The sequence below is a fragment of the Equus caballus genome, chromosome 24 (genome assembly GCF_041296265.1).
Source record: "Equus caballus isolate H_3958 breed thoroughbred chromosome 24, TB-T2T, whole genome shotgun sequence".
Taxonomy (NCBI): domain Eukaryota; kingdom Metazoa; phylum Chordata; class Mammalia; order Perissodactyla; family Equidae; genus Equus; species Equus caballus.
In genome coordinates this window covers 42999099-43026428 of record NC_091707.1, presented here as the reverse complement: position 1 = coordinate 43026428, position 27330 = coordinate 42999099, and the positions used below count along the sequence as shown (strand labels likewise).

Sequence of the window (27330 nt, the reverse complement as noted above, 5' to 3'; positions counted from 1 at the left end):
TAGAAAAATGGTTGATATTTACATTTCCAGACTCCTCTTAGATTTACATTCCTTCCTTGGTCAGTGGCATTCAGTGAGCATCCCATTTTCTGAGTGACTCTATCTTTATGGTTGGAGCTGAGTGAGAGGGTGAGAATTACCCTAACTAGGAATCACCTGTTCAGGGAGTTCCTTGAGGGTTACATCAGAATAGTTCAGTCCCCAAAAATGTGGCAGCACATATCCCATGAAAGGATTAGTGATCCCTTTCTGCCTTTTTCCACAATTGACATTTACTCATCCAGGGAATTTTCTGGGCTTCAGACACAAATTTATTTCCAAGTGGAATAGTTATTATAATATAAAATCAACCATTTCTAAGTTCTGGTTTTCATCCTTCACAATCCAGGCAATTCAGACCTTATTTGAGTATATTCCTTGATTACAGTAGTCATTCAGTGGAAGTAATTTCTTCCTCCTTTTGCCTTCCTTTAAAAATGGTTTACACGTCTCTTATGTCACATTACATTTTGCCTTTCATTGCAATTAGGGGACACCTATCTCTCGATACCAAGTTACAAACTTTTAAGGCTTTTGCTCTTCATCTTCTCCTACAGTCGAGCATTTTATCTTGGATGTGCAGGGGCAGAGCAAATGAGTGGTGAATTCAATTGATCTGAGACAAATTACTTTCCATAGCAATGTACATGGATCATCAAAAGACAAGTGATCTAGAAGAAAGGTAGTTTAAACAAACATTTTAAAAGGTCTTAATCCAGACCAGTAATGGTTGGTTTTATGTGTCAACTTGACTGGGCCATGAGCACCCCAGATATTTCATTAAACATTATACTAGGTACGCCTGTGAGGGTATTTATGGATGAGAATAATATTTGCATCAGTAGACTGAATAAAGTGGATTGCCCTCCCAAATACGAGTGGGCCGCATCCATCCATTTACTATAGGCTGAATGCTTATTTCCCTCTGCAAAATTAATGTATTGAAGCCTATATGCTCATCTTTGAAGGTGGGCCTTTGATAGATGATTAAATCATCAGGGCTGAGCCCTCATGAAAGGGATTAGTGCCCTATGGAGATCCTAGAGAACGCTCTTGCCCCTCTGCCACTTGAGGGCACAATTGAAAGGCAGTCATTTCTGGACTAAGAATGAGTCTCTCATCAAAGATCAAATTTATTAGCACCTTGATCTTGGACTTCACAACCTCTAGGACTGTGGGAAAGACTTTTCTGTTGCTCATAAGCCATCCAGTCTCCGGCATTTTATTATAGCATCCCCAATGGATTAAGATACCATTGAAGAACTGAATAGAACAAAAGGCAGGGGAAGGGAGAATTAGCTCTCTGCCTGTCTATCGTCTAGCTGGGACATTGATCTTCTGCCTTCAGACTCAGACTGGAACTATACCATCAGCTCTCCTGGGTCTCCAGCTTGCCAACTACAGATTTGGGATTTCTCAGACTCCATAACCACATGAGCCAATTAAATATATATATATATCCTATTAGTTCTATTTCTTTGGAGAATCCAGACTAATACACCCTCATAACTGTTCTGTCAATCCAAGAAAGAGAGAAAATCATGCATGAAATGCACATGCCGCATAGTCCCACACTGTCTTGTCTCTATGGCCACACTCAAATGTCAAAAATGAGAATGAAGGAGTTAATTATGACCCTCACCTCATAGATTCACGCTATATAGGGCCATTCAACTGACAGGAGTAGTGCTATTTTCTTTGCGTGGCCCTCGACGACACTCTTTCCTTCCAATCATATTCAAACTAAATAACCACCTAACACTCTGTGGGTACCCATCTCCCTCTCAAAGGCTTACCAGCGATAGCTGCTACCCATCCTGAGGGACAGCGATCGCCCTAAACAAAAATTTGATGCAACTTAGATGTTGGAGTCTGAAATATTTTACCTGGATAGGTCTATTACATAATCTCTTCAGAATACTTGTTTCTCCCACTTTAAAGAGTATAAATAACTTCTTGGGTAATTACCAAATAATGAAATAACAAAAATTACAACAGAAAAAAGTAAATACCCTCCCTCCATCCCCACCTCTACCCTCATGGAATTAACAATGCTAAACACTAGTTTATTTGATTAACCAGGATTAAAGAATAACAGTTGCATTTTGGTCTCATTGTGGGAAGAGCGACAGAACAAAACCTAGGTAAATAAATAAACAATCATACATATCAGTGGTGAACAGGAAAATACATAAACAATTATGCTGTAAATCACTTAATCAAATAGTTTAAACAAGCAGGAATAGTTATTAAAGTCTGATTTATCTTGTGTTTTACTTAACTTCATTATTTTCTGAATAATTGTACCTCTTATATGAGAAACGAAGTCACAAGAGTACAATTAAACTTCCCAAATGCCTCAGGAAGTATGTCCTTTATCTGTCCTCCCACCATAAAATTAGAAAAGGAAATTGATGCCTTTAAGCTGAGAGGAGCTCTGTGGGTGACTGGAAACCCGCTGAGGAGGGACAGAGAAGAAAGACATTAGCTCTATTTGAACGGTGGTCAGTATCTTGGAGGGAGCGGAGTTTTGCCTTAGGACCTATAATACTAAACTCTAGACTCAGAAGCTACACACTGACTTAGCGTTTCAGGAAAGTACAAGTCATGCCTGTATATGTTGAAATAGAATCTAAGGAGACACAGGTACAGATTTACCAGTATTTGCTGCATATGATTCTAATATGCTCTAGAGCGACACTAGTTCAACATGGAAGTTACATATATCCATGTAACTACGGAAAAACAGACTTTCTGTGAAGCACTAAAAGACCATGGATAGGTCTTTATTTTCTCTTGCCAAAAGCACATGGTTTGCATAAGGATCGATTGGAAGAGCAGAGGGCAAAGTGTCATGAAAGATTGGAATTATTATAATCAGGAATTATTCCTCTGATTGTTGTTGCTTTGGCTGTGGTTTTCTCTCACAGCACCGTAATGAAGCAGAATTCCATTACTGCCAAATTTCTTGATCAACAAAGAATAACAAACTAAGGTAATTCACATCTCGTCATAAAATGGAGCTCTTCCAGGCCCCCAACATTGTTTGTTTCAGTGTAAACGTAGACTTGTTGGGCTTTGCAATGTCAGGATAACTAGTTAATTTCTCAAACTCTTTTTTCATTTTAAACTTTCTGACACATGAATCAATTTTCACTCTTTGACCTACGTCCAACAATGAGAACACACTCAAAACTCCTCTCCTCTCAATGCAAAGTTGACTTGATTGATAAAATAATCATGAATATCAAGCTACACTATAAATTGCTTTTTATAATTCAATGATCTTTAATTTTTTTTCATTTTTTTGTTTTTTTGCTAAACAAACACCAAACCCATGTAGATGTCCTAATATGATTGACACTTTCAATGAGTGCTATGTGCTGATGCATATGTTTGCTTACAATATGTGCTGGCAAACATAAACGATGAGGGTGAGAAAAATACTTTGAAATTTAAGATAAAAAGGGCTTCTTTCAAAGTTGATTATCTTACTCCTCTTTTCTTTGGAGTCATTTCCAGTCATTGCTGGGTGGGGTGATTAGAAGAATTGATTATTTAAATGGGACTTTATCTTTAGAGGTTGCACTCAGGGCAAGATGAATATTGGATATCTTGGTAATGGAAGCTGTCCCTAAGGGTATTAGAGTTTCTTTCAGAGTGGTTTAAGTGCCATGATAAATACTCTGAGTACTTATTGTCTGCTATGTTATCAAAAGATGTGAACAACTTGACATAGAAAGATGATAATTCACATTTGCCACAAACTAATGCAGTTTCAGCCATTTTCCAAGGCCTGGGTACATGAAATGCTGCTGGAAGATTGTCTCAATAAATCCAAATTGTCCCTTTCTTCTTTTCCTTCTTGCACAGATTGTTATCTGGAAGAGAATCACATTCATGTACGAAGAGAATAACTTATCAGAAATGGGAAACGGCTCAGGGAATCCAGAGGCTCAACTGTTCCCATATGCGCTCAGCTTCTGAGTCATTCTGGTTCTCAGGAAATGGGCAAATCTCTTTTTCACAGCAATTTTCAGAGCCATTTGGGGGTGTCTGGGAGGCCAAAAGCTACTCTGAGCATGCATGGGGAGGTCATGTTACAGAGAAGGAGAAACGTTAGCTTTCAATGGGAATAAAGAAGGATAAAGAAGGAACTAGTTTGTGTTTTGTATGTCATTTATCTCTTTCCTAACGTTAGCAAATAATTTTCTTTCCAGTAACAGAGAAATAGTATATTTCAACATTGTCAAGTATGTTTGTCAGAATATTTATATGCAATCTGAGTCATTCCCAATGATTTCCCTATTTCCAGGCACTGGCAAAGGTAGATAATCAACGTTACCCAGTGACTACAAATAGTTTTCTCAAAAGACTGTCTTCCATTTCAACAGACAGATTGTCAAACTACCAAACAGGAATGTTCAATGTTCCAGAAATAGCACTTACTTGACTAATTGCAGATTATCGCTTTCTAGACTTCAGTGGTATTACAAAGTTGCGACGGCTGTAGGACTTTCTTTTCCTTAAAGAGAAAACAATACAATAGTCCAGGGCCCATCAAAGAAGTCACTTGCACGTATAAAAGCACTTAGCAGCTACTTTTTCTTTCTTCATACAAAACTAGCATTCTTAGTATCAAACAGATGTCTGGAGGATGAAGGAAGCAATGTGAAATACTATAAGTTTCTTTAAAACAAAACAGAGGAAAGTTTGAGCAGTAAGAATATATTCATATATACATAATAAAATAATTCAAAAATAAGTAGGAAGATGATTTATAAAAGTATTAAGAATCCAGTAATTTCATCAATAAAATGAAAAAGCAACCTCGTGAATCGGAGAAGATATTTGCAAATGATATATCTGATGAAGGGTTAACACCCAAAATATATAAAGAACTCCTGGAACTCAATATCAAATAAACAAATCATCTGATTAGAAAATGAGCACAGGACCTGAATAGACATTTTTCCAAACAAGATATACAGATAGGCAACAGATAAATGCAAAAATGCTCAGCATCACTAATCATCAGGGAAATGTAAATCAAAACCACAAGGAGATATCACCTTACACCTGTCAGAATGGCTATTATTAAAAAGACAGCAAATAACAAGAGTTGGTGAAGATGCAGAGAAAAGGGAACCCTTGCACACTGTTGGTGTGAATATAAATTGTTGCAGCCACTATGGAAAATAGCATGGAGGTTGCCCCCAAAATTAAAAATAGAACTACTATATGATCCAGCAATTCTACTTCTCGGTATGTATCCAAAGAAAATAAAAACACTAATTCAAAAAGAAATGCGCATCCCCCTATGTTCGTTGCAGCATTATTTACAATAACCAAAATATGGAAGGAGCCTAAGTGTCCGTCAACAGATAAGTGAATAAAGAAGATGTGGAGTATATGTATACAATGGAATATTAGCCGTAAAAAAAGAATGAATTTTTGCCATTTGTGACACCATGGATGGACCTAGAGAGTACTATGCTACGTGAAATAAGACAGAGAAAGACAAAAAACATATGATTTCACTTACATGTGGAATCAAAAAACGAAACAAAATAGAAGCAAACTCATAGATACAAAGCACCAACTTGTGATCACGAGATTGGGGGGGTGGCGGTGGGCTGGGCAAAACAGGTGAAGGAGATTAAGAGGTAAAAACTTCCAGTTATAAAAAAAATAAGTCACAGGGATGTACTGTAAAGCCTAGAGAATATAGTCAATAATATGGTAATAACTTTGTGCGGTGACAGATGGTTACTAGACAGGCTGTGGTGATCATTTTGTAATGTATGTAAATGTTGAATCACTATGTTGCACACCTGAAGCTAATATAGTATTGTATATCAACTATACTTCAAGTTAAAAATCCAGTAATTCATAAATAATGAAGGCAATATCAGGATGCTGGCTAGAGTACAGAGCATTTAAAGGCTTCTGCTTTCCTTCCCAGATTGAGTAACTCCTCTTCTCAGAAATCGCTTCTGACACTTTTTCCCTATACCGTGAGACTCTATCACTCCATTATTTATAGAGCCCTAAGTTGTATGATGGGAGATGCCTCTGTTTCCCAGAGTTAAAACTTCTGGGGGATCAATTCCAATATTTCTAATATTTTTTAAAAACATCCTCCCAGCATTAGTTTGATTCAAAACTTCAAGGGTTACATGAGTTGTTTTGTAAGAAGGATAGAGTTTGAGAGGTGGGAAAAGCTTAATTTTCAGCCCAGGTGAAAATTTTGTAACGTAAAGTGAGGTAAAACTCTGATAAACTGAGAAAACCTGAGCAAAAAATGTAAATTATCAGAGATTTTATTTTTATGGTACAGAATTCTTTAGTGCTTAAGAGCATGAGTGTTATGATCAGAAAGCCTGGGTGTCAGGTCATGGCTGCCACTTACTAGTGTGTGATCTCAGGCAAGTTATATACGCTTAGTCTCAGATTCCTCTTCTGTAAAAGTTGGGGTAATAATTCACAAGAGGTTTGGTGAAGATTACGTAAAGCTATTAGCACACTGTCTGGACTATATTAAATGATCAAAAACGGCAATTATAACAATAACAATTACTTTATAATATGATTAATAATTATTATCATTGTCAGGGACTTTGAAGTATTATATGGGAATGCTCTACACATATGACTGGCCCAGGATGATACTGGGGGAAGTAATTAGAAGATAATTTAAGCTGGAAATTACGTGATCTCTTGCTTCTGATAAAGTTTTTCTCCTTCCCACCTGACTCTACATTTCTGACCCTGTCCTGAGTAGGTACTCGCTGTCTGCTGAGGATGCTGTTTCTAAAATAAGAGATAAACCTCGAGACTGATGATGAACTTTACTTAATTTGCCCAGTTTTCTTCTGAATTTTCCTTCCTCCTGACCTCATGGCTGTGATTTCCCTAGGACACATGTTTAATTGTAAAAGCATCTCCAACCTCTGTCAGGCAACATACTCACAATCCAATAAATGAAAAATAAATCCAATCAGTCAAGTAGTATTTATTGATCTCCCGTTGGGTCCCACACACTGTTCTAGGTGATGAAGATGCATCAATGACAAAAGATAAGCCTTCTCTCCTTTATGTACCTTATAAGGAATGATTGTGATTTTCACAGGGAACTACTTTAACTTTGTCAACTAAGATCAAGTATGCTCCAAATATGAAGATTTCGGATTCATTTCTCATTATTTCCTCTCTGGTACAACATGTGTTTGCCTTCAGTACCTTTCTAAGGATAATCTCTGCCCATGCTTCTCCAGGGATGAAGTGAACAGACAGAGATAAGTGCTTGGACCAATCTAAGAATAAGTTGAGAAAAAATATATATGTACAGAATAAGAAATCACAACCATTATAATTTTCACGTAATCCAAGACCTAATTGAAAAGGCATACTTTCTACCACATGAAAGATTGACTTTTGCACAGGATTGAATGCTGGGGAGTAAGAGTGAAAAAAGAATCTGAAGCTATATATCCAGGGACCAGCCCCGTGGCTGAGTGGTAAAGTTCACATGCTCTGCTTTGGCGGCCCAGGATTTGCTGTTTCGGATCCTGTGTGTGGACCTACACACTGCTCATCAAGCTGTGCTGTGATGGCATCCCACGTAGATGAATTAGGATGACTTACAACTAGGATATACAACCATGGACTGGGGTTTTGGGGAGGGAAATAAAAAAGAGGAAGATTGGCAACAGATGTTAGCTCAGGGCCAATCTTCCTCACCAAGAAAAAAGAAATATAAATCCTTCTCTCAAGAAATTTGGAGGAAGTGTTTTGGAATCAATGATGTAACAAACCACATCAACATCTTCAAAAGAATAAAGAAGTTAAGTAAAGTAATAAAAGCAAGAGGATCTACATCAAGTATGTGCCTGTTTATACAATACCTTTTTGGAAATTTCTCTCCATTGAAAATTTTAATGTCCTTAAAGTTAGACTCTCCCACTATCCTAACTTTATTAATATTAATTTAGTTTGGTCAAAGAATTAATCAAAAAATTATCGGTAGAATTAGCAGTGAGAGAATGAGATTTCTAAATTGGCCACAAAATAAAGAATGCTGGCTTTGGAGGATGGCATAGAATGTTCAGCTCTTATTGATCAGTGCCAAAAACCCAAGGGCAGTAGAATGTGTGTTATATGCTCAGAAAATTATAAAAGAAACTGAAAACAATAGGTGGCTCAGGGGAGCGGTAGCAGATAGCAAATTCAGGAGTGAAAATGAGACATTTTCCTATTTATAACTTTTCAATTCTATACCATTTTAATGTATTTCCTGCTAACAGAGTTTTCAAAAGTATTCATCTGACCAAAAATAAAAGTATCAAAAATTTTTGATAAAACATAGTAGTTGTGGGGCTGGCCCCGTGGCGGAGTGGTTAAGTTCGCGCGCTCCGCAGCAAGCGGCCCAGTGTTTCGTTAGTTCGAATCCTGGGCGCGGACATGGCGCTGCTCATCAGACCACGCTGAGGCAGCGTTCCACATGCCGCAACTAGAAGAACACACAACGAAGAATACACAACTATGTACCGGGGGGCTTTGGGGAGAAAAAGGAAAAAATAAAATCTTTAAAAAAAAAGAAAAAAAAAGCGTATTGGTTTTAAAAAAAAAAACAACATAGTAGTTGATCATATATGTAAATCTCTGGTCTTCCCCAGAGCTTCTATTAAAAATGAATGATTTCTTTCAAAGGCATAAACCCATAAGCATAAAAAGAATGAATGGGAGAGAATCATTGGTCATGGTGAGATATCAATAAAATGTTGCAAATTGGAGAGCAGATGAAGAAATAGAAAATGATTCAAAGCTGAAGTTCAAGCCTCCATAAGTAGACATCAACTTGCAATTTACATCCAAAACTGGAATGGATCGAGATTTGTAAAAGATCTATAGATAAAGATATACAGAGGTCCTCCAACTAAAAAGCCACATTTTCGCTCTTATCTTCCTACAGTGAAGCCCACCAAAAGACGTCAGGTTCATACATACCCAATTTTCCAATTTGTTAAGACCTCTCTCTTAGAAATGAAAGCTGGCTAAGGATCAGAAAGTGTTTACGGAAAGCATCTAAAGTGAAAGAAACAAAACCAAGCCTACAAAATAAAAAAAAAAAACTTCAAGGAAACAGAGACACTGCTTGGAATAGAAGAAACATATAAAAACACTATAATTAATATTTTGAAAGAAACAAGAAAAAATGTTGCATCAACCGAACAACAGAACATTCTAAAATATTAATATAACAAGAATAAGCTCTTAGAAATTAAAAATATGGCAGCAGAATTTTTAAAACTACAACAGACATTGGGAAAACAAAGTAAAAAGTTTTTAAAAACCATGTAAAACAAAAAAGGAAAACGATATAAATTTGGAGAGAAAGACATACAAATTAGAGTATACACCCAGAATGTGATTAATATGAGTTCTGGAAAAAGAGAGCTGGGAAAATTGAGAGGAAAAAGTATACATCAAACAACCAAATAAGCAGAATTTTCCATTCTGAAAGGATGTGAATATTCAAATAGAAACGGCCTGCAGAAAGCCCAAAAAAAAAAAAAACACATAAAAATGAGACTTTTGTCAGGTTACACCACTAGAAATCTTAGAAGACAAGGGATAAAAGTTTCTGAATGTCTGCAGAAAAAAATCAGGTTTTTAGTTCAGAAAATATCAAGACCAGAAGCTAGATCACTTTGCAGGAATGCTTTGAAAATTCTGAGGAAAATAATTTCTATTCTATAATACTGTACCCAGTAAAAAACAACAATCAAATGTGAACATAGATTTGAAATAATTTCAGACAATGTCTCAAAAAATGTACTTGATGTCAGAGCTGCCAATATAGTTGTGTGAACTATGCACCATCCATCTTTAAGTGTTACCATCCACATAGACTGCAGACTTTATGGAATTTCTGGATTTCTACATCAAGGTGATTCTATTTTCATTCATCCTTTGTAATGAAGTTACTGGAGAATGGGCTCAACAAAATAAGATATTAATGCAAGAAAGAAAGAAGATCTGAGGTCTAGAAACCGTAGCTCCAACGTGGCAGAGAGGAAAAGAAATTCCCAGAATTGTGGTTAAGGGAAGTTCTAAGTCTAGGATACTCGTTGTCCATTAGGCCTAGAGAAAAACAAGTCTATATTGGACAGAGAAATAGAAGTCTTAAGTATTCTTCCACAAGGAATGTGAATCTGTTGATTCCCAGATGTGTCTTATCATTTTGAGACAAGATTTACAACCACAAAGGAGAATTTGGTAACAAATTAGTAATAAGGACATTGAAGATTAAGAAAATAAATAATCTAGGCAATTATTAACTTTAGAGAAAATAAAAAGATTACAAGTAAGAAAGTACATGTTGCATGTTTTTACTTTGAAGAATATTTATGTCATAATCATGATCATTTAATGCTGAATATTAATTAAACCCAAAGAAATATATTGGGGGAAAGGGGAGAGGGGAGGAATGTGTGGTTGAAGTTGTGATATATGTGTGAATGGTAAATCTTCTTTGCTTGTGGTAAGAAATCAGAAGATACTATCTCAAGTTAAAAAATTAAAATGTATTATGTATAAATATGCTGTTTGAGAATGTAAAAGTAAATAGCAGAAGAAGGAGCTAAAAGACTTGAGAGTGATTGGCTTTTAGAAATGGAAATCAGTAAAGGGTAGGAGTGAAAAATGCATTTATACACATATTACTCGGATGCAAATACAAGTTAAATTAAAAAATTGAAAAATGTTCATGTCAATAGCTTATCTTTTTCAAGCAGCCTGTTTAATAATTTTGTTGATATGATTCTTCTCAACTGTTTGCAAAAGTTTTTATAACCTTTTTAATTAAATGGTCAAATATTTTAGACACAAACGAGAGTTCGATTGTGGTACAATTGCTTGATTTTGATTGTGGTACAATCGACACAACAGTAGAACTAGTGTGCACCTCCAGAGAAAACTGCACACTGTATTATCATAAAAAACACTTGAAAAGCATTTCTTCCATAAAACCAAATGCCCCTTGCCTTGTCTACATGTTTATTTCTGTCTATCTCAGTTAAGTTTTGCTGCATTAACAAACCAACCCCAAAACTTGGCGGCTCAAAATGGCTTAAATTATTAATAAATTTATTTGCCCAGGATGCAGTGGTCAGCAATTCAGTCTGAGGTCAGCTGGACAATTCTCCTGATAGTCTCACCTGGGGTCACTCATGTGGCCACTGTCATCCGGCAGCTCATCTGGGGCTGTACAGGCCAAGTCATAGTCTTGATGGCTGTTGCAGGCTATCTGCTGGATCCCTTTTACAGCATGGTCTCCTATCCTCAAGATGACTAGCTCGGAATCCTTCAGGGGTAGCTTCAGTGTTTTGAGAGAATTAAAACCGACGTTGTAAGGCCATTTGAGGTGCAGGGTCAGAACTACCACATCACTTTCATCAAATTCTAGTGACCAAAGCAAAGTGTAAGGCCAGCCCAGATTCAACGGCATAAAAAATGTCTCCATCTCTTGAGGGGAGAAATTGAAAACATTTTCTGGTCTGCTTTAAGCCACTACATATCCCAGCATTGACTCTAATCTTAACCAGTTTGCAAGTGAGCGAATTTAAAGTAACATCATCATCACAATTTGCATTTGGAGGTCTGACATCAGTTTACACTCATCTCTTGGTATCTCGTGTCCCCCTCCGCACTCACACATACTCACCCCTATCTTAAAGAATGGCATTCTTTCCAATTTTTTGTATATCTGCTTTTTTTACAATATTGCAAATTTTATTAGGAGTAGAACTCATGTGGTATTCACTCTCCAAACTTGCAAATGATTTTACTAAGCACACGGTATAAAAAAGGGAGGCAGGGGCCCGGCCCAGTGGCACAGCGGTTAAGTTCACACATTCTGCTTCTCAGCAGCCTGGTGTTCACTGGTTCGGATCCCAGGTGCGGACATGGCACCACTTGGCAAAAGCCATGCTGTGGTAGGCGTCCCAGATATAAAGTAGAGGAAGATGGGCATGGATGTTAGCTCAGGGCCAGTCTTCCTCAGCAAAAAGAGGAGGATTGGCAGCGGATGTTAGCTCAGGGCTAATCTTCCTCAAACAAAAAAAAAGGGAGGCAGGGGAATTTCAATAAATTTTCTTTAATACCTTTGAAATAAATGAAAATAGGGTAAGAGAAAAACATAGCAACAATACGAGGGGATTGAGCTTGAAATTTTCTAAGATACATTAGGATACGTAATTGATAAAAACAATAATTTAAAAACCAGGCAAGGAAAACAAAGAAAATAACAAAATGTCAAATGTTAACTAATTATAGAACAGAAAGTCAGTTAAGCGTTGGCAACTAAGTGGGAAAAGATCCAGCTATTTTTTGACTTTTAATTATTATAAAGTCATCATTTTTATTAGGTTTTATTTGTCTTAGTGGCAATTGGAAAGCAGCTGGCTGTTGGCAGAAAAAACTTATAATACCCCAGAACTGTTAGTGAAAAAAGATATGAATTGCTGCATTTGATTCTACTTTTGTGTAAAAATGTATTATTATTATCACTAAGTAGCTCTGATCGTATCTATTAGGGAAACTTTGGGTAGTAAAAGGCAGATGAATTGTAGACTGAGGTCCAGAGAATAAAATTAAAAGATATTAAACAATAGCAAATTTAAACCCAAGATTTTATTGGATAAAGTGGGAGCAGGAAGTGGGAGTGAAAGGAGCCCTCTACTAGGAGCTAAAATATTGAATTATTTAGAGCAGCACAAAGGGATATGGCTAGGACCAATGAAATGAAACCAGGGAAATGAAAATTTTTTCTATGAGACAATGTTGCTAACATCAGGGATATAATGAAACTGCCTCCCAGGAGACCCGCTTCATCTAACATAGAACTTTTCAATCTAAAAGCCAAAATCTCATCTGACCCTGTAGCATCCTAGCCTCCCTTACCTATGCATCATTATGGCAGAATGAATTACGTTGTCCAGCCTTTAAGACACTTATGTTTAATGAGTTATTTCACCTGTCACACAAGAATTATTCCAATAACCCACATAAATAACAATACCCATTGCTGTCATCAACAACAATGAAGACCAGTCCTACCAAAATTATTACCAACATTACCGGCAGATCTTATGACTTACCATGTGAGTATGTAGGAAATCTCTTTTGAGTTAATTGCAATGTTGTAAATCCTCTTGTGGGAAAAACAATTTCAGTCTTTCAAAAGGTATAGGTCCCTCTACCTACAAAATGGGTTATGATAATGTCAGATTCACACCTACAGAAATAAACAAACACACAAACAGAATCACACTGTGATGAATACCTTCATGACATTTACAAAGTTGTGTAAGTTCCTCTAGGAAAGGATAGAGGAAACACAGGCCCACCATTTGTCACTGGAAATGCTTGGGGTCAGATTTGTTTAGGAATTCAGAATTTTGGAGAGTTTAGAAAAGCAATATGGTGCATCCACCTTAAATCTTTCCAAAGGGCCAGGAATCAAAATATTAACATTTGTGCAGTGAGATCACTGTTCACGCTAAATGGAAATGACCCCAGGTGTTACAACCAGATTGATTCACATGAGGTCAGGTTTTGCCTTTAAGAAGTTTATGAAAAAGAATTCCGCTTTTCCTGGTTTGGAATTTGAGAACCGCAGATATGAGGTTGTGGACTTACACCTGCTGTGTTTAGTATCTAAACAAATCTGAATGTCAAGTGAAAACATGTTCAAACACCTCTGGATGCAGAGCTTGTAATTGCATTTGCATATACAACTTGTTAAAATATCTTCCATTTTGCACTTAGGCCAAAAATAACCATAGTTTAACAAAGAAAAACAGATGATGAATAAGTGAATAAATCAACGTGATGAAGAATCTTGCAATATTTCAATGTGCCAAATAAAAAGTAAAACTCATATATATTTTTCAAAGTGAGGTCCAATAAATGGGTCACACATCTTATTTGAAAAGCTTGCGTTTAATTTTCAAGTTTTTGCAATGCTTTTATTTCCTTAGTTATATGTAATCAACAAATAAGCTTTTTTTTGCTTTTAAAGATGTGGAGATGGCTGGCTGACATCATAGGATACTCAGAAATGAACTTGGGGTTAAGACAACAACATATTGACATAAGTAAGTTGAAGCAACTATTGTAATTGCATGAATGATTTTTGTTAACGACCTTTTCACAAAAAAAAAAAAAAAAACTGCAGGAAGAACTGTTCAAAGGGAATATGTCCATTTTTATTTGTTTGTTTTGTTTTTGAGGAAGATTCGCCCTGAGCTAACATCTGCTGCCAATCCTCCTCTTTTTTTCTTGCTCAGGGAGATTGGCCTGAGCTACCATCCGTGCCCATCTTCCTCTACTTTAATATGTGGGACACCTGCCACAGCATGGCTTGACAAGCAATGCATAGGTCCACACCTGGGATACAAACAGGCAAACCCCGGGCCACCGATGCAGAACATGTGAACTTAACCACTGCACCACAGTGCCAGACCCCGGAATATGCCCACTTTTACTATGTAAAGATGCTGACCAACCCATTATGGAAATTCACTGCATTAACACTCACTTAATAAATTTAAAATGTAAAAAAAGAGAGAGAATCTTATTTTAGACAAGGCATATACACTCATATTACAAAGGAAATATTTTAAAAATTTGTTTTTCTAGAAATGCGTAAGTCTATTTCTCATTCTCCTCCATATTATGGATTTGAGGTAAGATATAATCGTTAGATTCTTGGGACGCAAAGCTAAATAATCTCAACAGGGCTTAACGACCAGATACGCGATGGATTTTTTGCACAAATGCTTATTGACGCAGAGGGTAACAAGTTTTGCTTTGTTTCAAATTTTCACAAAAGCATTAAAGACATGCTCTTGCTAGTGTTATTGCCATTATGCAGTAGGGATCTGTGTATTTTTTACTCCCACCAAATTTGATGAACAGATGCTTTTTAAATGATTTCTCCAGTATAAATATGAAAATCCAAACAAGAAATCAAAGTGCCAGGAGTTTTAAAGTTTTATGAAGGTGTGCGTTCTGGTCAATGCAAGCAGAACTTGAAACAGGTAAGTGTGCTGCAAATCTTCTGGGTTTGATTTTTTGTTTGCTTTGCATATAACCCTCTTTTATAACAAATTTGTATACAAGTGCTATTAGAGAATGAATCTGAGAAATTATTAATTTTATTTACTGAATCTTGTGTATTCCACGTTGAGTGTATTTGCATGTTTTCTTCAACAAAGGTACCTTCACAAATAATCTTTACCCCTTCCTTAAAACCAGTGATGTTGGGGTCATGGTCAATCACGTTCCTGGCGAGGGGAGTGGGAATAAAATCTGGAGGGAAGCAAACTAAACAACAGCAGTAACAGTTCATGAGCAAAACCTACGTATCATCACACCATCATCAAGAGTTGACTTATTCTTCCCACTTTTCCTATAAAAATGCTACATCTGCAGCTTTATAGGTTCAAAAGTAAATTTGCAAGCCCTAAGTCCCATAGTGAATAAATAGCATAACCACACATTTTCCACCTCTCAGTGCTGTCCGTGGAAAATTCCTGTAACACAAAAACAAGCTAAGCAAACTATTTATTAGAAGATAAATCTGTTGCCATTCTACTAAAAATGACATTTTCAATATTTTTTATTTTGAATTATCTATACCACCTTTCCCTTCATTTATATAATTGAAACTTAACTCTGTAATCTTTCTTAAAACAAACAAAGAAACAAAACTTCTTTATTCGCTTAGCATAGATCCTGCACAGATTAAAATTAAAGCCATAAATTGGGTGCTCTCTTACTTCTGAGAATTCAAAATCATTATATGGGAAAGCTTCATCCTGACACTCATCCAATTAATTTCATGGTTATGCAGCTATATTTCTTGGGGATTTTGCTTATAATTGTACTTTATTTGAAATTCTTAACCATCTATTTGAGTTTTCAGGGATCTTCAAAGTTCATGGATTAGCTGTTTTAAAAGCACTGAACACATTACTTAAATACCTCCCAAAATTCGTACATTGAAGTCCTAACTCCATCAGTATGTCAGAATGTGAACTTATCTAGAAATAGGTTTGATTGAAGATGTACTTTGTTAAGAAGAGGTCATACTGGAGTAGGGTGGGCTCTTAACCCAGTATGACTGGTGTCCTTACAAAAAGGGGAAATTTGGACACACATACACACACAGGGAAAGCACTATTTGAATACGAAGATCATGACTCAACTACAAGCCAAAAAATGCCAAAGATGCCAGCAAGCCACCAGCAGCTGGAAGACAGGCCTGGAAGAGATTCTCAGTCACAGCCCCCAGAAGGAACCAACCTTGCCACCTCTATGACCTTGGACTTCTAGCCTCCAGAACTATGAGACAATAAATTTCTATTGTTTAAGCCATCCAGTTTGTGGCATGTTGTTACGACAGCCCTAGAAAACTAATACAATGTCCAAATAGTTATGTTCCTATGAATTCACGTTCTAATAAATGTACATTCATCTCTTTAAATCACAGGTGCACACCTTGAATTAGCCTCTAACTCAAAGTGTCCTCAGCCTGACACTATGTAAAAACTTGGCGATAAGTTAGGAGTTTACACATAGGAAATACAGTCACTCTTACCATGCTCAGTTTTCTCCTCCCTACCATTCAGCCAAGAAATAAACACCAACTGTAGACTATCGAACCATCATGAAGATGTCTTATGGACTTTCCTTATGTCTTATGCTGAATTGCTTCCCCATAATTTATTGACAACCTTATTATCTGACTTTTTTCTCTCTGTACAGAGAAAGCTGAGTAAAAACAATTCCTGTCCTGTGTTCAAAATAAGTGTTCTGTGTTCAAAATAATGGCCCTAATATTCAGAGGTTACCTTGACTGTAACTCTGTCATAGAAAAATTCACCCATAGCTTGTCCTGGGCTTTACCTCAAGAGGAAAAAGGACTGTATAACATTTAGAGCTATCTAATAACGGATCTTGCTCCCTGGAAAAGCACAGGCACTGATGCAGCAAAGGGATGTTGTATAGGAACCCAAACCCACCAGGGGACTTTGGATTAGCTGACAGCTAACTTTTCCTCCAAGTCTCAGTTTTACAGTTCCATAAAGCAAATTTAAGTATTACTGTATATTTTTGGGGAGGAGGGGTTCATCATGCTTTTAAAGGATGAAAGCTTCCTGCAAAAGGATGCCAGTTTTCAACATCTTACTACTTCGTTCACTGCACAATGGGCATTTAATCAATGTTTACTACTGCTAATAGTAATAACAACATAATCAACAATACGAGCCACAGTTGCCACCTAGCCTATCTCTCACTGGAAATAATGAAAATTTCATCCTTGACTAAAGAGCTATGGAAGAGAGGATGTTCAGATCATAAACCTGAGGGAAGTCTAAGAAACCACAGAGGTATAATGAAACTGCACCACAAGAGATGAGCTATCAAGGTAATGGTCATTAAACTGAATGTTTCTCTAAAGGAAATACAACCAATTAGATGGCCGAAGCCAATTGTAAGTAGAAAACCAATGCTTATTTTATTTGAAAATGCAGAATACAACTTCTAGATATTATCATATTTAGTTTGAGAGTAAAGAACCTCATACATAGATGGTGAATTGATCTTTAACAGTTAACCTATCAATAAGGTTTTTTTGTAATAAAAAAATACATAACATGAGAGTTATCCTCTTAACAAATTTTCAACTGTGCAGACCAGTATTGTTTACTATAAGCACAATCTTGTACATCATATCTCTAGAACTTTTTCATCTTGTATAACTGAGATTTTATACCCATTGAACAGCAGCTACTCATCTCCCCCTCCCCCCAGCCCTTGCCCACCACCATTCTATTTTCTGCTTCTATGAGTTTGACTACTTTAGATACCTCATGTAAATGAAATCAGACAATATTTGTCCTTCTGTGACAAACATTTCACTTAGCCTGATGTCCTCAAAGTTCACCCATATTATCACACATGATAGGATTTCATTCTTTTTTAAGGCTGAATAATATTCCATTGTATGTATATACCACATTTTCTTTATCCTATCATCCATCGATGGACATTTAGATTGTGTCTACATCTTGGCAATTGTGAATAATGCTGCAATAAATACGGGAGTAAAGTAGCTCTTTGACATCCTGATTTCAATTTGTTTGGATAGGTACCCAGCAGTAGGACTGATGAATTACATGATGGTAAATTATTCTGGTTTTTTTTGTGGAATCTCCATACTGTTTTCCATAATGGCTGAAACATTTTATATTCCCACCAACAGTGCACGAGGGCTCTAATTTTTTCACATCCTTGCCAACACTTGTTCTTTTTTGTTTTTTTTGACAATGATCATCCTAACAGGTGTGAAATGATATCTCAATATGATTTTGATTTGATTAGTGATGTTGAGCATATTTTCAAACACCTGTGGGGTACTCGTGTGTCTTCTTTGGAGAAATGTCTATTCCTTTGTTCATATTTTAATCAAGTTGTTTGCTCTTTGCTATTGAGTTGTAGAAGTTCCTTATATATTTTAGATATTAGCCCCTTATCAGATATATGATTTACAAATATTTTCTCCCATTCCGTAGGTTATCTTTCACTCTGTTGATTGTATCCTTTGTTGTGCAGAAGCCTCTTAGATGGATGTAGTTCCACTTTATTTTTGCTCTTGTCGCCTGTGCCTTTTGGTATCATATCCAATAAATCATTGCCAAGACTGATGTCATGATGCTTTTCCCCCTATGTTTTCTTCTAGGAGTTTTATAGATTCAGGTCTTACACTTACGTCTTTAATTCATTTTGAGTTGATTTTTGCATATGGTGTAAAATAAGGATCCAATTTTATTTTTTTGCATGTGGATAACCAGTTTTCTCAAAACCCTCTGATGAGGGAACTATCCTTTCCCCATTGTGTATTATTTGCTCCCTGGTGGAAGATCAATTGGCTACAAACATGTGAGTCTATTTCTCTCTATTCAGTTCTATTGATCTTTATGTCAGCCTTCATATCAGTACAATATTGTTTTAATTTATGTACCTTTGTCACATGCTTTGAAATCACAAAGTGTGAGGTTTTCAGCTATGTTCTTCTTTCTCAAGATTACTTTGGCTATTTGGGGTCCTTTATGGTTACATATGAATTTTAGGATTATTTTTTATATTTCTGTAAAAATGCCACTGGGATTTTGACAGGGACAGCCTTGAATCTGTAGATCACTTTGAGTAGTAGGACATTATAACACTATTAAGCCTTCTGATCCATGAACACAGGGTGTCTCTCCATTTATTGGTTCCTTCTTTAATTTCTTTCACCAACGTTTTGCAGTTTTCAGTGTATAACTCTTTTGCTTCCTGGGATAACTTTATTCTTAAGGATTTTTTTTGATGCTATTGTAAATAGGATTGCTTTATTAGTTTCCTTTTGTATTGTTCTTTGTTAGCATATAGGAATGCTACTGATTTATGTATGCTGATTTTGCATCCTGCAACTTTACTGAATTTATTTATTATTTTGTGGTGTGTTAACGGTTTTCTACATATAAGATCATGTTATCTGCAGAGATAGTTTTGCTCCATCTCTTTCAATTTGGATGCCTTTCATATCTTTTTCTTGCCTAATTGCTCTGACTCGGACTTCCAGTACTCTGTTAAACAGAAGTGATAAGAGTCTCATTGTTGCCTTGTTCCTGATCTTAGAGGAACAGTTATTCGCTATTGAGTGTGATGTTAGTTGTGGGTGATTCATATATGGCTTTTATTATGTTGAGATAATTTCCTTCTATGCCTGGTTTGTTGAACGTTTTTATCATGAAAAGATGTTGAATTTTGTCAAATGTTTTTACTACACCACTTGAGATGAGCCTGTGATAATTATCCTTCATTGTGTTAATATGGTATATCACACTGATTGATTTTCAGATGTTAAACCATCCTTGCATGCCAGATAAACCCCACTTGGTCATGATGTATATGATCCTTTTGTATGCTATTGGATTCACTTTGCTGGTATTTTGTCTAGGATTTTTGCATCTATATTCATCAGGGATATTGGCCTATAGTTTTATTTTCTTGTAATGTCTTTGTCTGGTTTTGATATCAGTGTAATGCTGGCCTCACAAAATGAGTATTGAAGTGCTCCCTCTTCTTTAATTTTTTCAAAGAGTTTAAGAAGGATTGACAATTCTTTTTAAAGTGTTTGGTAGAATTAACTAGTGAGGCCACCTGGTCCTGGACTTTCCTTTGTTAGGAGGTGTTTGATTACTAATTCATTATCCTTACTAGTAATAAATCTGTGAAGATTTTCTGTTTCTTCATGTTTCAGTCTTGGTAGGTTGCATGTTTTTAGGAATTTATTACTTCTTCTAGATTCTCCAGTTTGTTGGCATAATTGTTCATAGTGGTCTTTTATGTCCTTTTCACTTATGGGACATAAGTTTTAATGCTTCATCTTTCATTTCTGACTTATGTATTTGAGTATTTTCCTTTTTATTTTTTATGAGGAAGATTGTCCCTGAGCTAACATGCTTCCAATCCTCCTCTTTTTCCCTGAGGGAGATTGTACCTGAGCTAACATCTATACCAATCTTTCTCTGTGCTGTATGTGGGATGCCACCATGTCATGGCTTGATGAGTGGTGTCTAGGTCCATGCCCAGGATCTGAACCCGCAAACCCCGGGCCACTAAAGTGGACCTTGTGAACTTAACCACTATGCCACCAGGCCTTCCCTTTTTCCCTTTTCTTTTTAGTCTAGCTAATGGTTTTATCAATTTTGTTAATCTTTTCAAAAGACCAACTCAGTTTTGTTTATTTTTCTATTGTTTTCTATTTTTTATTTTGTCTACTATGGCTCTAATATTTCTTATTTCCACCCTTCTGCTATCTTTTGCCTTGGTTTGTTCTTTTTCTAGTTTTTGAGGTGCAAAGTTAGATTATTTATTTGAGATATTTCTTTGTTTTTCATTTAGGCATTTATCATTATTGTTTGTCTCAATAAATTTTCTAGGGGCCGACCCGGTGGCGCAGTGGTTAAGTTCACACATTCTGCTTCGGCAGCCCAGGATTCACCAGGTCGGATCCTGGGTGTGGACCTACTCACTGCTTATCAAGCCATGCTGTGGCAGCCGTCCTACATATAAAATAGAGGAAGATGGGCATGGATGTTAGCTCAGGGTCAATTTTCCCCAGCAAAAAGAGGAGCATTGGCTGCAAATATTAGCTTAGGACTAATCTTTCTCTAAAAACAAACAAACAAATAAACAAAAACAAAATTTCTAACTTCCCTTTTGATTTCTTCTTTGCCCCATTGGTTTTTCAAAAGTGTGTTGCTTAGGTGATGGCCTGGTGATGTAGTGGTTAAGTTCAGGTGCTCCACTTCAGTGGCCCAGGGTTCATGGGTTTGGATCCTGGGAGCAGACATACACATTGCTGGTCAAGCCAAGCTGTGGTGGCATCCCATATACAAAACAGAGGAAGACTGGCAAAAAAAATGTTAGCTCAGGGCCAATCTTCCTCACCAAAAAAGAAGTGTATTGTTTTAATTTCCGTATATTTGTAAACTTTCCAGTTTTCCTTCTGCTATTAATTTCTAGTTTCATTTACTGTGTTCAGGAAATATACTTGGTATGATTTTAGTCTTCTTAAATTTGTTAAGATTTGTTTTGTGACTTGTTCTGCATATGTTTGAGAAGAATGTGTATTCTGCAGGTGTTGAGTGGGATGTTCTGCATTTATCTGTTAGGTCAATTTGGTGTATAGTGTTGTTCAAGTCTTCTGTTTCCTTATTGATCTTCTCTCCAAAAGTTATATCCATTATTGAAACTGGGATCTTGAAATCCCCTAGTATTATTGTATTGCTATCTATTTCTTCTTTCAGTTCTATCAAAGTCTGCTTCACATAATTGAGTGTTCTGATATTGAGTGGAGATATATTTATAATTGTTAAATCATCTTGGTGAATTGACCCTTTTATCACTGTATGATATCCTTCTTTGCCTCTTTTGACAGTTTTAATTTAAGTTGTATTTTTCCTGATGTAAGTATGACCCCCCCCCCCAACTCTCTTTTGGTTACAATTTTCATGGAGTATTTTTATCGATCCTTTTACTTTTAGCTTATGTGTGTTTTCAAATCTAAAGTGAATCTCTTTGAGAGAGCATATACTTGTTCGTTTTTTTTAATCCATTGAGCTATGTCTTTTGACTGGGGAGGTCAATCCATTTGCATTTAAAGTAATTATTGATAGAGAAAGATTATTGCCACTGTAATTATTTTTTGTCTGTCTTGCAGCATTTTTGTCTCTCTTTACCAATCCTGCTGTTTTCCCGGGTGTTTTATTGTTTTTGTTTTTTTTGTAGTGACATGATTTGATTACCTTCTCATTTTATTTTGTGTATTTTCTATAGGTGTTTTCTTTATGGTTACCATAAGGCTTACATAAGACATCGTATACTTCTAACAGTCTATTTTCAGCTGATAACAACTAAACTTTAATCACATACAAAAACTCTATACTTTTACTTCTCTCCCTGACACCAACAATGCTATTGATGTCACAAATTGCATCTTTTTATATTGTGTATCCTTTAACATATTTTTAGAGTTATAGCTATTTATATACTTTTGTCCTTTGACTTTAATACTAGACTCAACAATGATTTATGCACTATTGGTACAACATTACAGTATTCTGTATTTTCTATATATTTACCTTTATCAGCAAGCTTTATTCTTTCATATGCTTTCATGTTGTTGGTTAGCATCTTTTCATTCCAATTTGAAGGACTCCCTTTGGCATATTTTGTAAGTCTAGCCTAGTGGTGATGGATTCTTTCATCTCTTGCTTATCTGGGAAAATTTTTATTTCTCCTTCAGTTTTGAAGGATAGTTTTGCCAGATGTAGTATTCTTGGTCAGCAGTATATTGTTTTTCTTTCAGCTCTTTGAATATATCATCTCACTCTCTTTTTGTCTGCAAAGTAATCCACTGATCATTTTATAGAGGTTCCTTTGTCTGTGGCAAGTCACTTTTCTTTCCCTGTGTTCAAAATTCTCTCTGTCTTTGACTTTTGACACTTTGATTATAATGAGTCTTGGTGTGGACATCTTTAGATTCCTCTCATTTGGATATTTTGGGCTTCTTGAATCTCGATGTTCATTTGCTTCCCCAGATTTGAGAACTTTCAGCCATTATCTCTTTGAGTACTGCTCTGCTTCTTTCTCTCTCACTTCTCCTTCTGGGATTACTACAATGCATATATTGCTGTTGGATGGTTTCTCATAAGTCCCTTAAACTCTTTCAAGTTTTGCTTTTTGCTTCTCTGACTGAATAAATTCAAATGACCTCTCTTTGAGTTCACTTCTTTCAGCTGCTTAATCAAATCTGCAGTTGAACCCATCTAGTGAAATTTTTAGGTAAGTTATTGTATTGTTCAGCCCCAAAATTCTGTTTGGTTTTTAAAATATATTTGCTATCTCTTTGTTGAAACACTCATTTTGTTCATTAATCATTTTCCTGAACTCATTGAGTATATTTATGATGGTTATTTTGAATTCTTTGTCAAGTAATTCATATATCTCCATCTCTTTAGCATTGATTTCTGGAGATTTATTTTTTTTTTCCTTTATTTGGGCCATATTTCCATTTTTTTATGTTTCTGGACACTTTATATTGGTGTCTGTCCATTTGATTAAATAGCCACCTCTCCTTGTCTTTACAGACTGACTTCATACAGGGAAAGACCTTCACCAGTTAGCCTGGAAAGAGATTCTGGGGGCCTCTCAAACATTTTCTGTGGCTGTGACTTCTCTGGACGTGTGCATGTAAATTTCTAACTAGAGAGATTTGCCAGTTTCTTTTTTAGAAGATAGTAATCTCCTGTTCCCTCTCATTTATGTCTGCTGTCTGTGTTCCAAGATAGGCAATACAGAGGCCAGTCCCTCACACAGACCCTCCACCCGATTTGGAGATTGATGCTCCAAATTTCTTTCCTCAGGGAGAAGCTCGGATTTGGGAGTTTCACCTGCTCATTCTGCATCGAGCTGAGGGGAGGGGTTATGGCGATGAGTACATATTATAGTTCAAACTATTCCTATACAATCAGAGGTTCTTTTTTTCATGAATAACATGTAACAACCAGCTCATACTGTTGCCTTTCTTTTCAGCAGAAGGTTCCTCATAAAGTCAACAATAAAGCTACCATATCATCCAGCTGTCCCACTTATGGATATATATATAAAGGAAATGAAAACAGAATATTGAAAGGTTATCTTCATTCTCATATTCTTTGCATTATTCACAATAGCCTTTGTATATATATACCACACTTTATCCATTCAGCTGCTGGTGGACACTTAGGTTGTCTTATAAAAGAAAAAATTCTTGCCATTTGAGATCACATGGATGGACCTTAAAGGTGTTATGCTATGGGGAAATAAGCCAGACAGAGAAATAAAATTCTAAATAGTGGCACTTATATGTGAAATCTTAAGAGAAAAAGAAAAAAGCAAACTCAGAAACAGAGAGAAGAAAAGTGATTGTGAGGGGCTGGGAGGTGGGAGAAAGTTCCAGCTAGAAGATGAATAAGGTCTATGCATATAATGAGAAGTGCTGACTATAGTTGATAACTTTGTATTGTACAAGTGAACTTTGTTAAGAGAGTAGAACTTAAACGTTCTCACCAAAATAAAAAGTAAAGATATGTATGTGAGGTCATGGATGGGCTAATTAAATTGATGGGGGTATCCTTTCACAATATACACATATATCAAATCACCACAATGTACACTTTAAATATTTTACAGTTTTATATGTCAGTTATACCTTAATAAACCTGAAATTTAAATCAGTCAGAGATCATAGAATTGGATAAAAATTTTGAAAAAGTAAAATCCAACTATATACTTTCTGACAGACATCCATTTTAAATATAAAGACATAGATAAATTAAAAGCAAAAGAATAGAAAAATATACACCATGGAAACACTTATAAAAGAAAGTTTGAGTGGCCATCTTATTATCAGATGGACACATCAGGCAAAGGGCTAAGAACAATAATAAAGAAGGAGATTATATGATGACTAAGGGGATGATTTATCAAGAAAGAAAGAAAGAAAGAAATATCAAGAAAGAAATCTTAAATATTTGTAGACTTTCAAAATAAATTAAACAAAAACTGAGAGGAGAAACAGACAAATGTAACAATTATATTTGGAGGCTTCAAAACTCTTCTCTCACTAATTGACAGAACATTAAATTAGTAAGGACACAGATGACCTGAAAATACTTTCAACTGACTGAACCCATTGATATTTATAGACCACTCCACTCTTAGAGAGCAGAATACAGATTCTTTTCAAGCGAACATAGACAATCACCAAAATATCCATACAAAGGACATATAAAGGACACAAAGACCTTATTCTATGTATAAAAAACACATTATTAAAGTTAAAAGATTAAAATGATTGAAATTATTCAAGTACATTCTCTACCATAATGAAATTGACAAATGAGGTAGACAGAGGGACTACCATTACTTACTCATAAATAAAATGAAAGAGACAATAAGTGGCTAGGAGTTTGCAGAAATGTGTTAATAATGACGGTTGAAGTTGTTGAAAAAAAAATTTTCTGAGGAAATAGAATTTACTCTCATCTTGATAAATTTGTATATTTTAGGTGAATGCTTTCTCTCTACCTCCTATTCCAATCTATGATCCATTTTCATACTACTACTATGTAATCTCAAACTGAATCATGTGAATTCCTTGCCTATAAATACTTGATAGTGCCCTACTTTCAGATCCATATATTCCCATTTCATTAGCATATTAGACAAAACTCTTCTAAAACCCTTCCTAAGCCAAATTTGCCTGTACATCCTCTCTCCTACATGAGGACAATATTTTCTTACAGGGTCTTGACCAGCCACACAGAATTTGAGTACTGAGGGAATGGTTATGAAATACAAACCACCTGGATATAGTCTGAACTCGGAAGGAAAGAACAAATGTTGGCCAATGAGACAAAGAAAGAGTTTTAAGAGACCAAGTAAAAACAGATCCAAGAAAAATTTTAGGCAGAAGATAAATCCAAGATAAATCCAACTGCGTCTCTCTCTAGAGATAAAGTTAAGAATGAATCTCAGGAAAGAATAAAAGGAGGGTAGAGGATGATTGGCAAGAATGGTGGTGGAACACTAAAGTTGTCGGCAAGAGAATGGTGCTTGATTGGCCTATTGCTTCAGATCAAGGGGAAACAAACTTAACTCTGGAAGAGCATCTTACGGTACATCTACCCAACACATATTCTAACCTTCTGGTTGTAAACTGAGAACCCAAAGAAGAAATAATGGTTAAACAGTTATCAGTCTTCCTCTTGCAGAGACAAAAAATTAAATAAAAATTATTTAAAGAAAATTAAATAAACATGCAATAAATTAACTAAAAATGGAATTAATTGCCACCATTTTAAAACTGGAATATTTTACATTAAAGTCCATATTTTTGCAGCTTCTCTAGTAAAACAAAAAATCTGTTCTTGCCAACCCATCATTCCAACATGGCAACAATTATCTGGAGCTGAACATCAGAATCTTCTTTCACAGGCTGGATTACACAAGTCCTTTACATATGTTCTTTATGAATAGTCCCTTTCTGTATTCAAACATTTAGCTGGATTGCCTTTAGACTTCCCTTAGCCATAAAGACATTTGAGATTTAAACCCCTAATCAGGTGGGAATATTCTGTAATCCCCATAACTTGAATAAATACTGATGACTTACTCCTTTGGCTCATGCCTCTCTCTTGGGTGAATTTATTCTAATCATCCAAGATTCAGTTAAAGCCTTTGTCTTCTGTGACTAACTTTAATGCTTAGGCAAAAATAAAATATCTCTTCCTTTGTTCTTTCATAACACTTTCTACCTTTTTCATTTGAGCCTTGACTACATGTTAGTCGTTCACACACCTCTCTCTCATGTTGTGTAGTAAAGTCCTTGAGATCAAGACTTACCTCTATTGATCTTCCTATCCCAAAATCAGCACCCTACTTGGTACATGGGAGACACTTTAAATCCCAGTGTCTCCCAAGAGAGGTCACATATGGTCCTGGATTTTAGCTGTTAATAAGTTGGGAGGATGAGAATTCTCACTTCTAGGGACGTCCCAGGGTATATTTTGGTATGCACTGATAATGACTGTGGCTTCTGCAGAGTTGGGAAACAGCACCAAA

At 36.0% G+C, this 27330-nt stretch overlaps 1 long non-coding RNA gene across 2 annotated transcripts in view; it reads left to right on the top strand.

Annotated features, from left to right (window-relative positions):
- Positions 1 to 27330, top strand: part of LOC102149692 (uncharacterized) — a 65939-nt gene that overhangs the window by 9213 nt on the left and 29396 nt on the right. For both annotated transcript variants that reach the window (XR_289447.3, XR_289448.3), the window contains exon 2: positions 14126 to 14201. This is a non-coding gene — a long non-coding RNA (uncharacterized lncRNA). The remainder of the gene's footprint in view (positions 1 to 14125; positions 14202 to 27330) is intronic.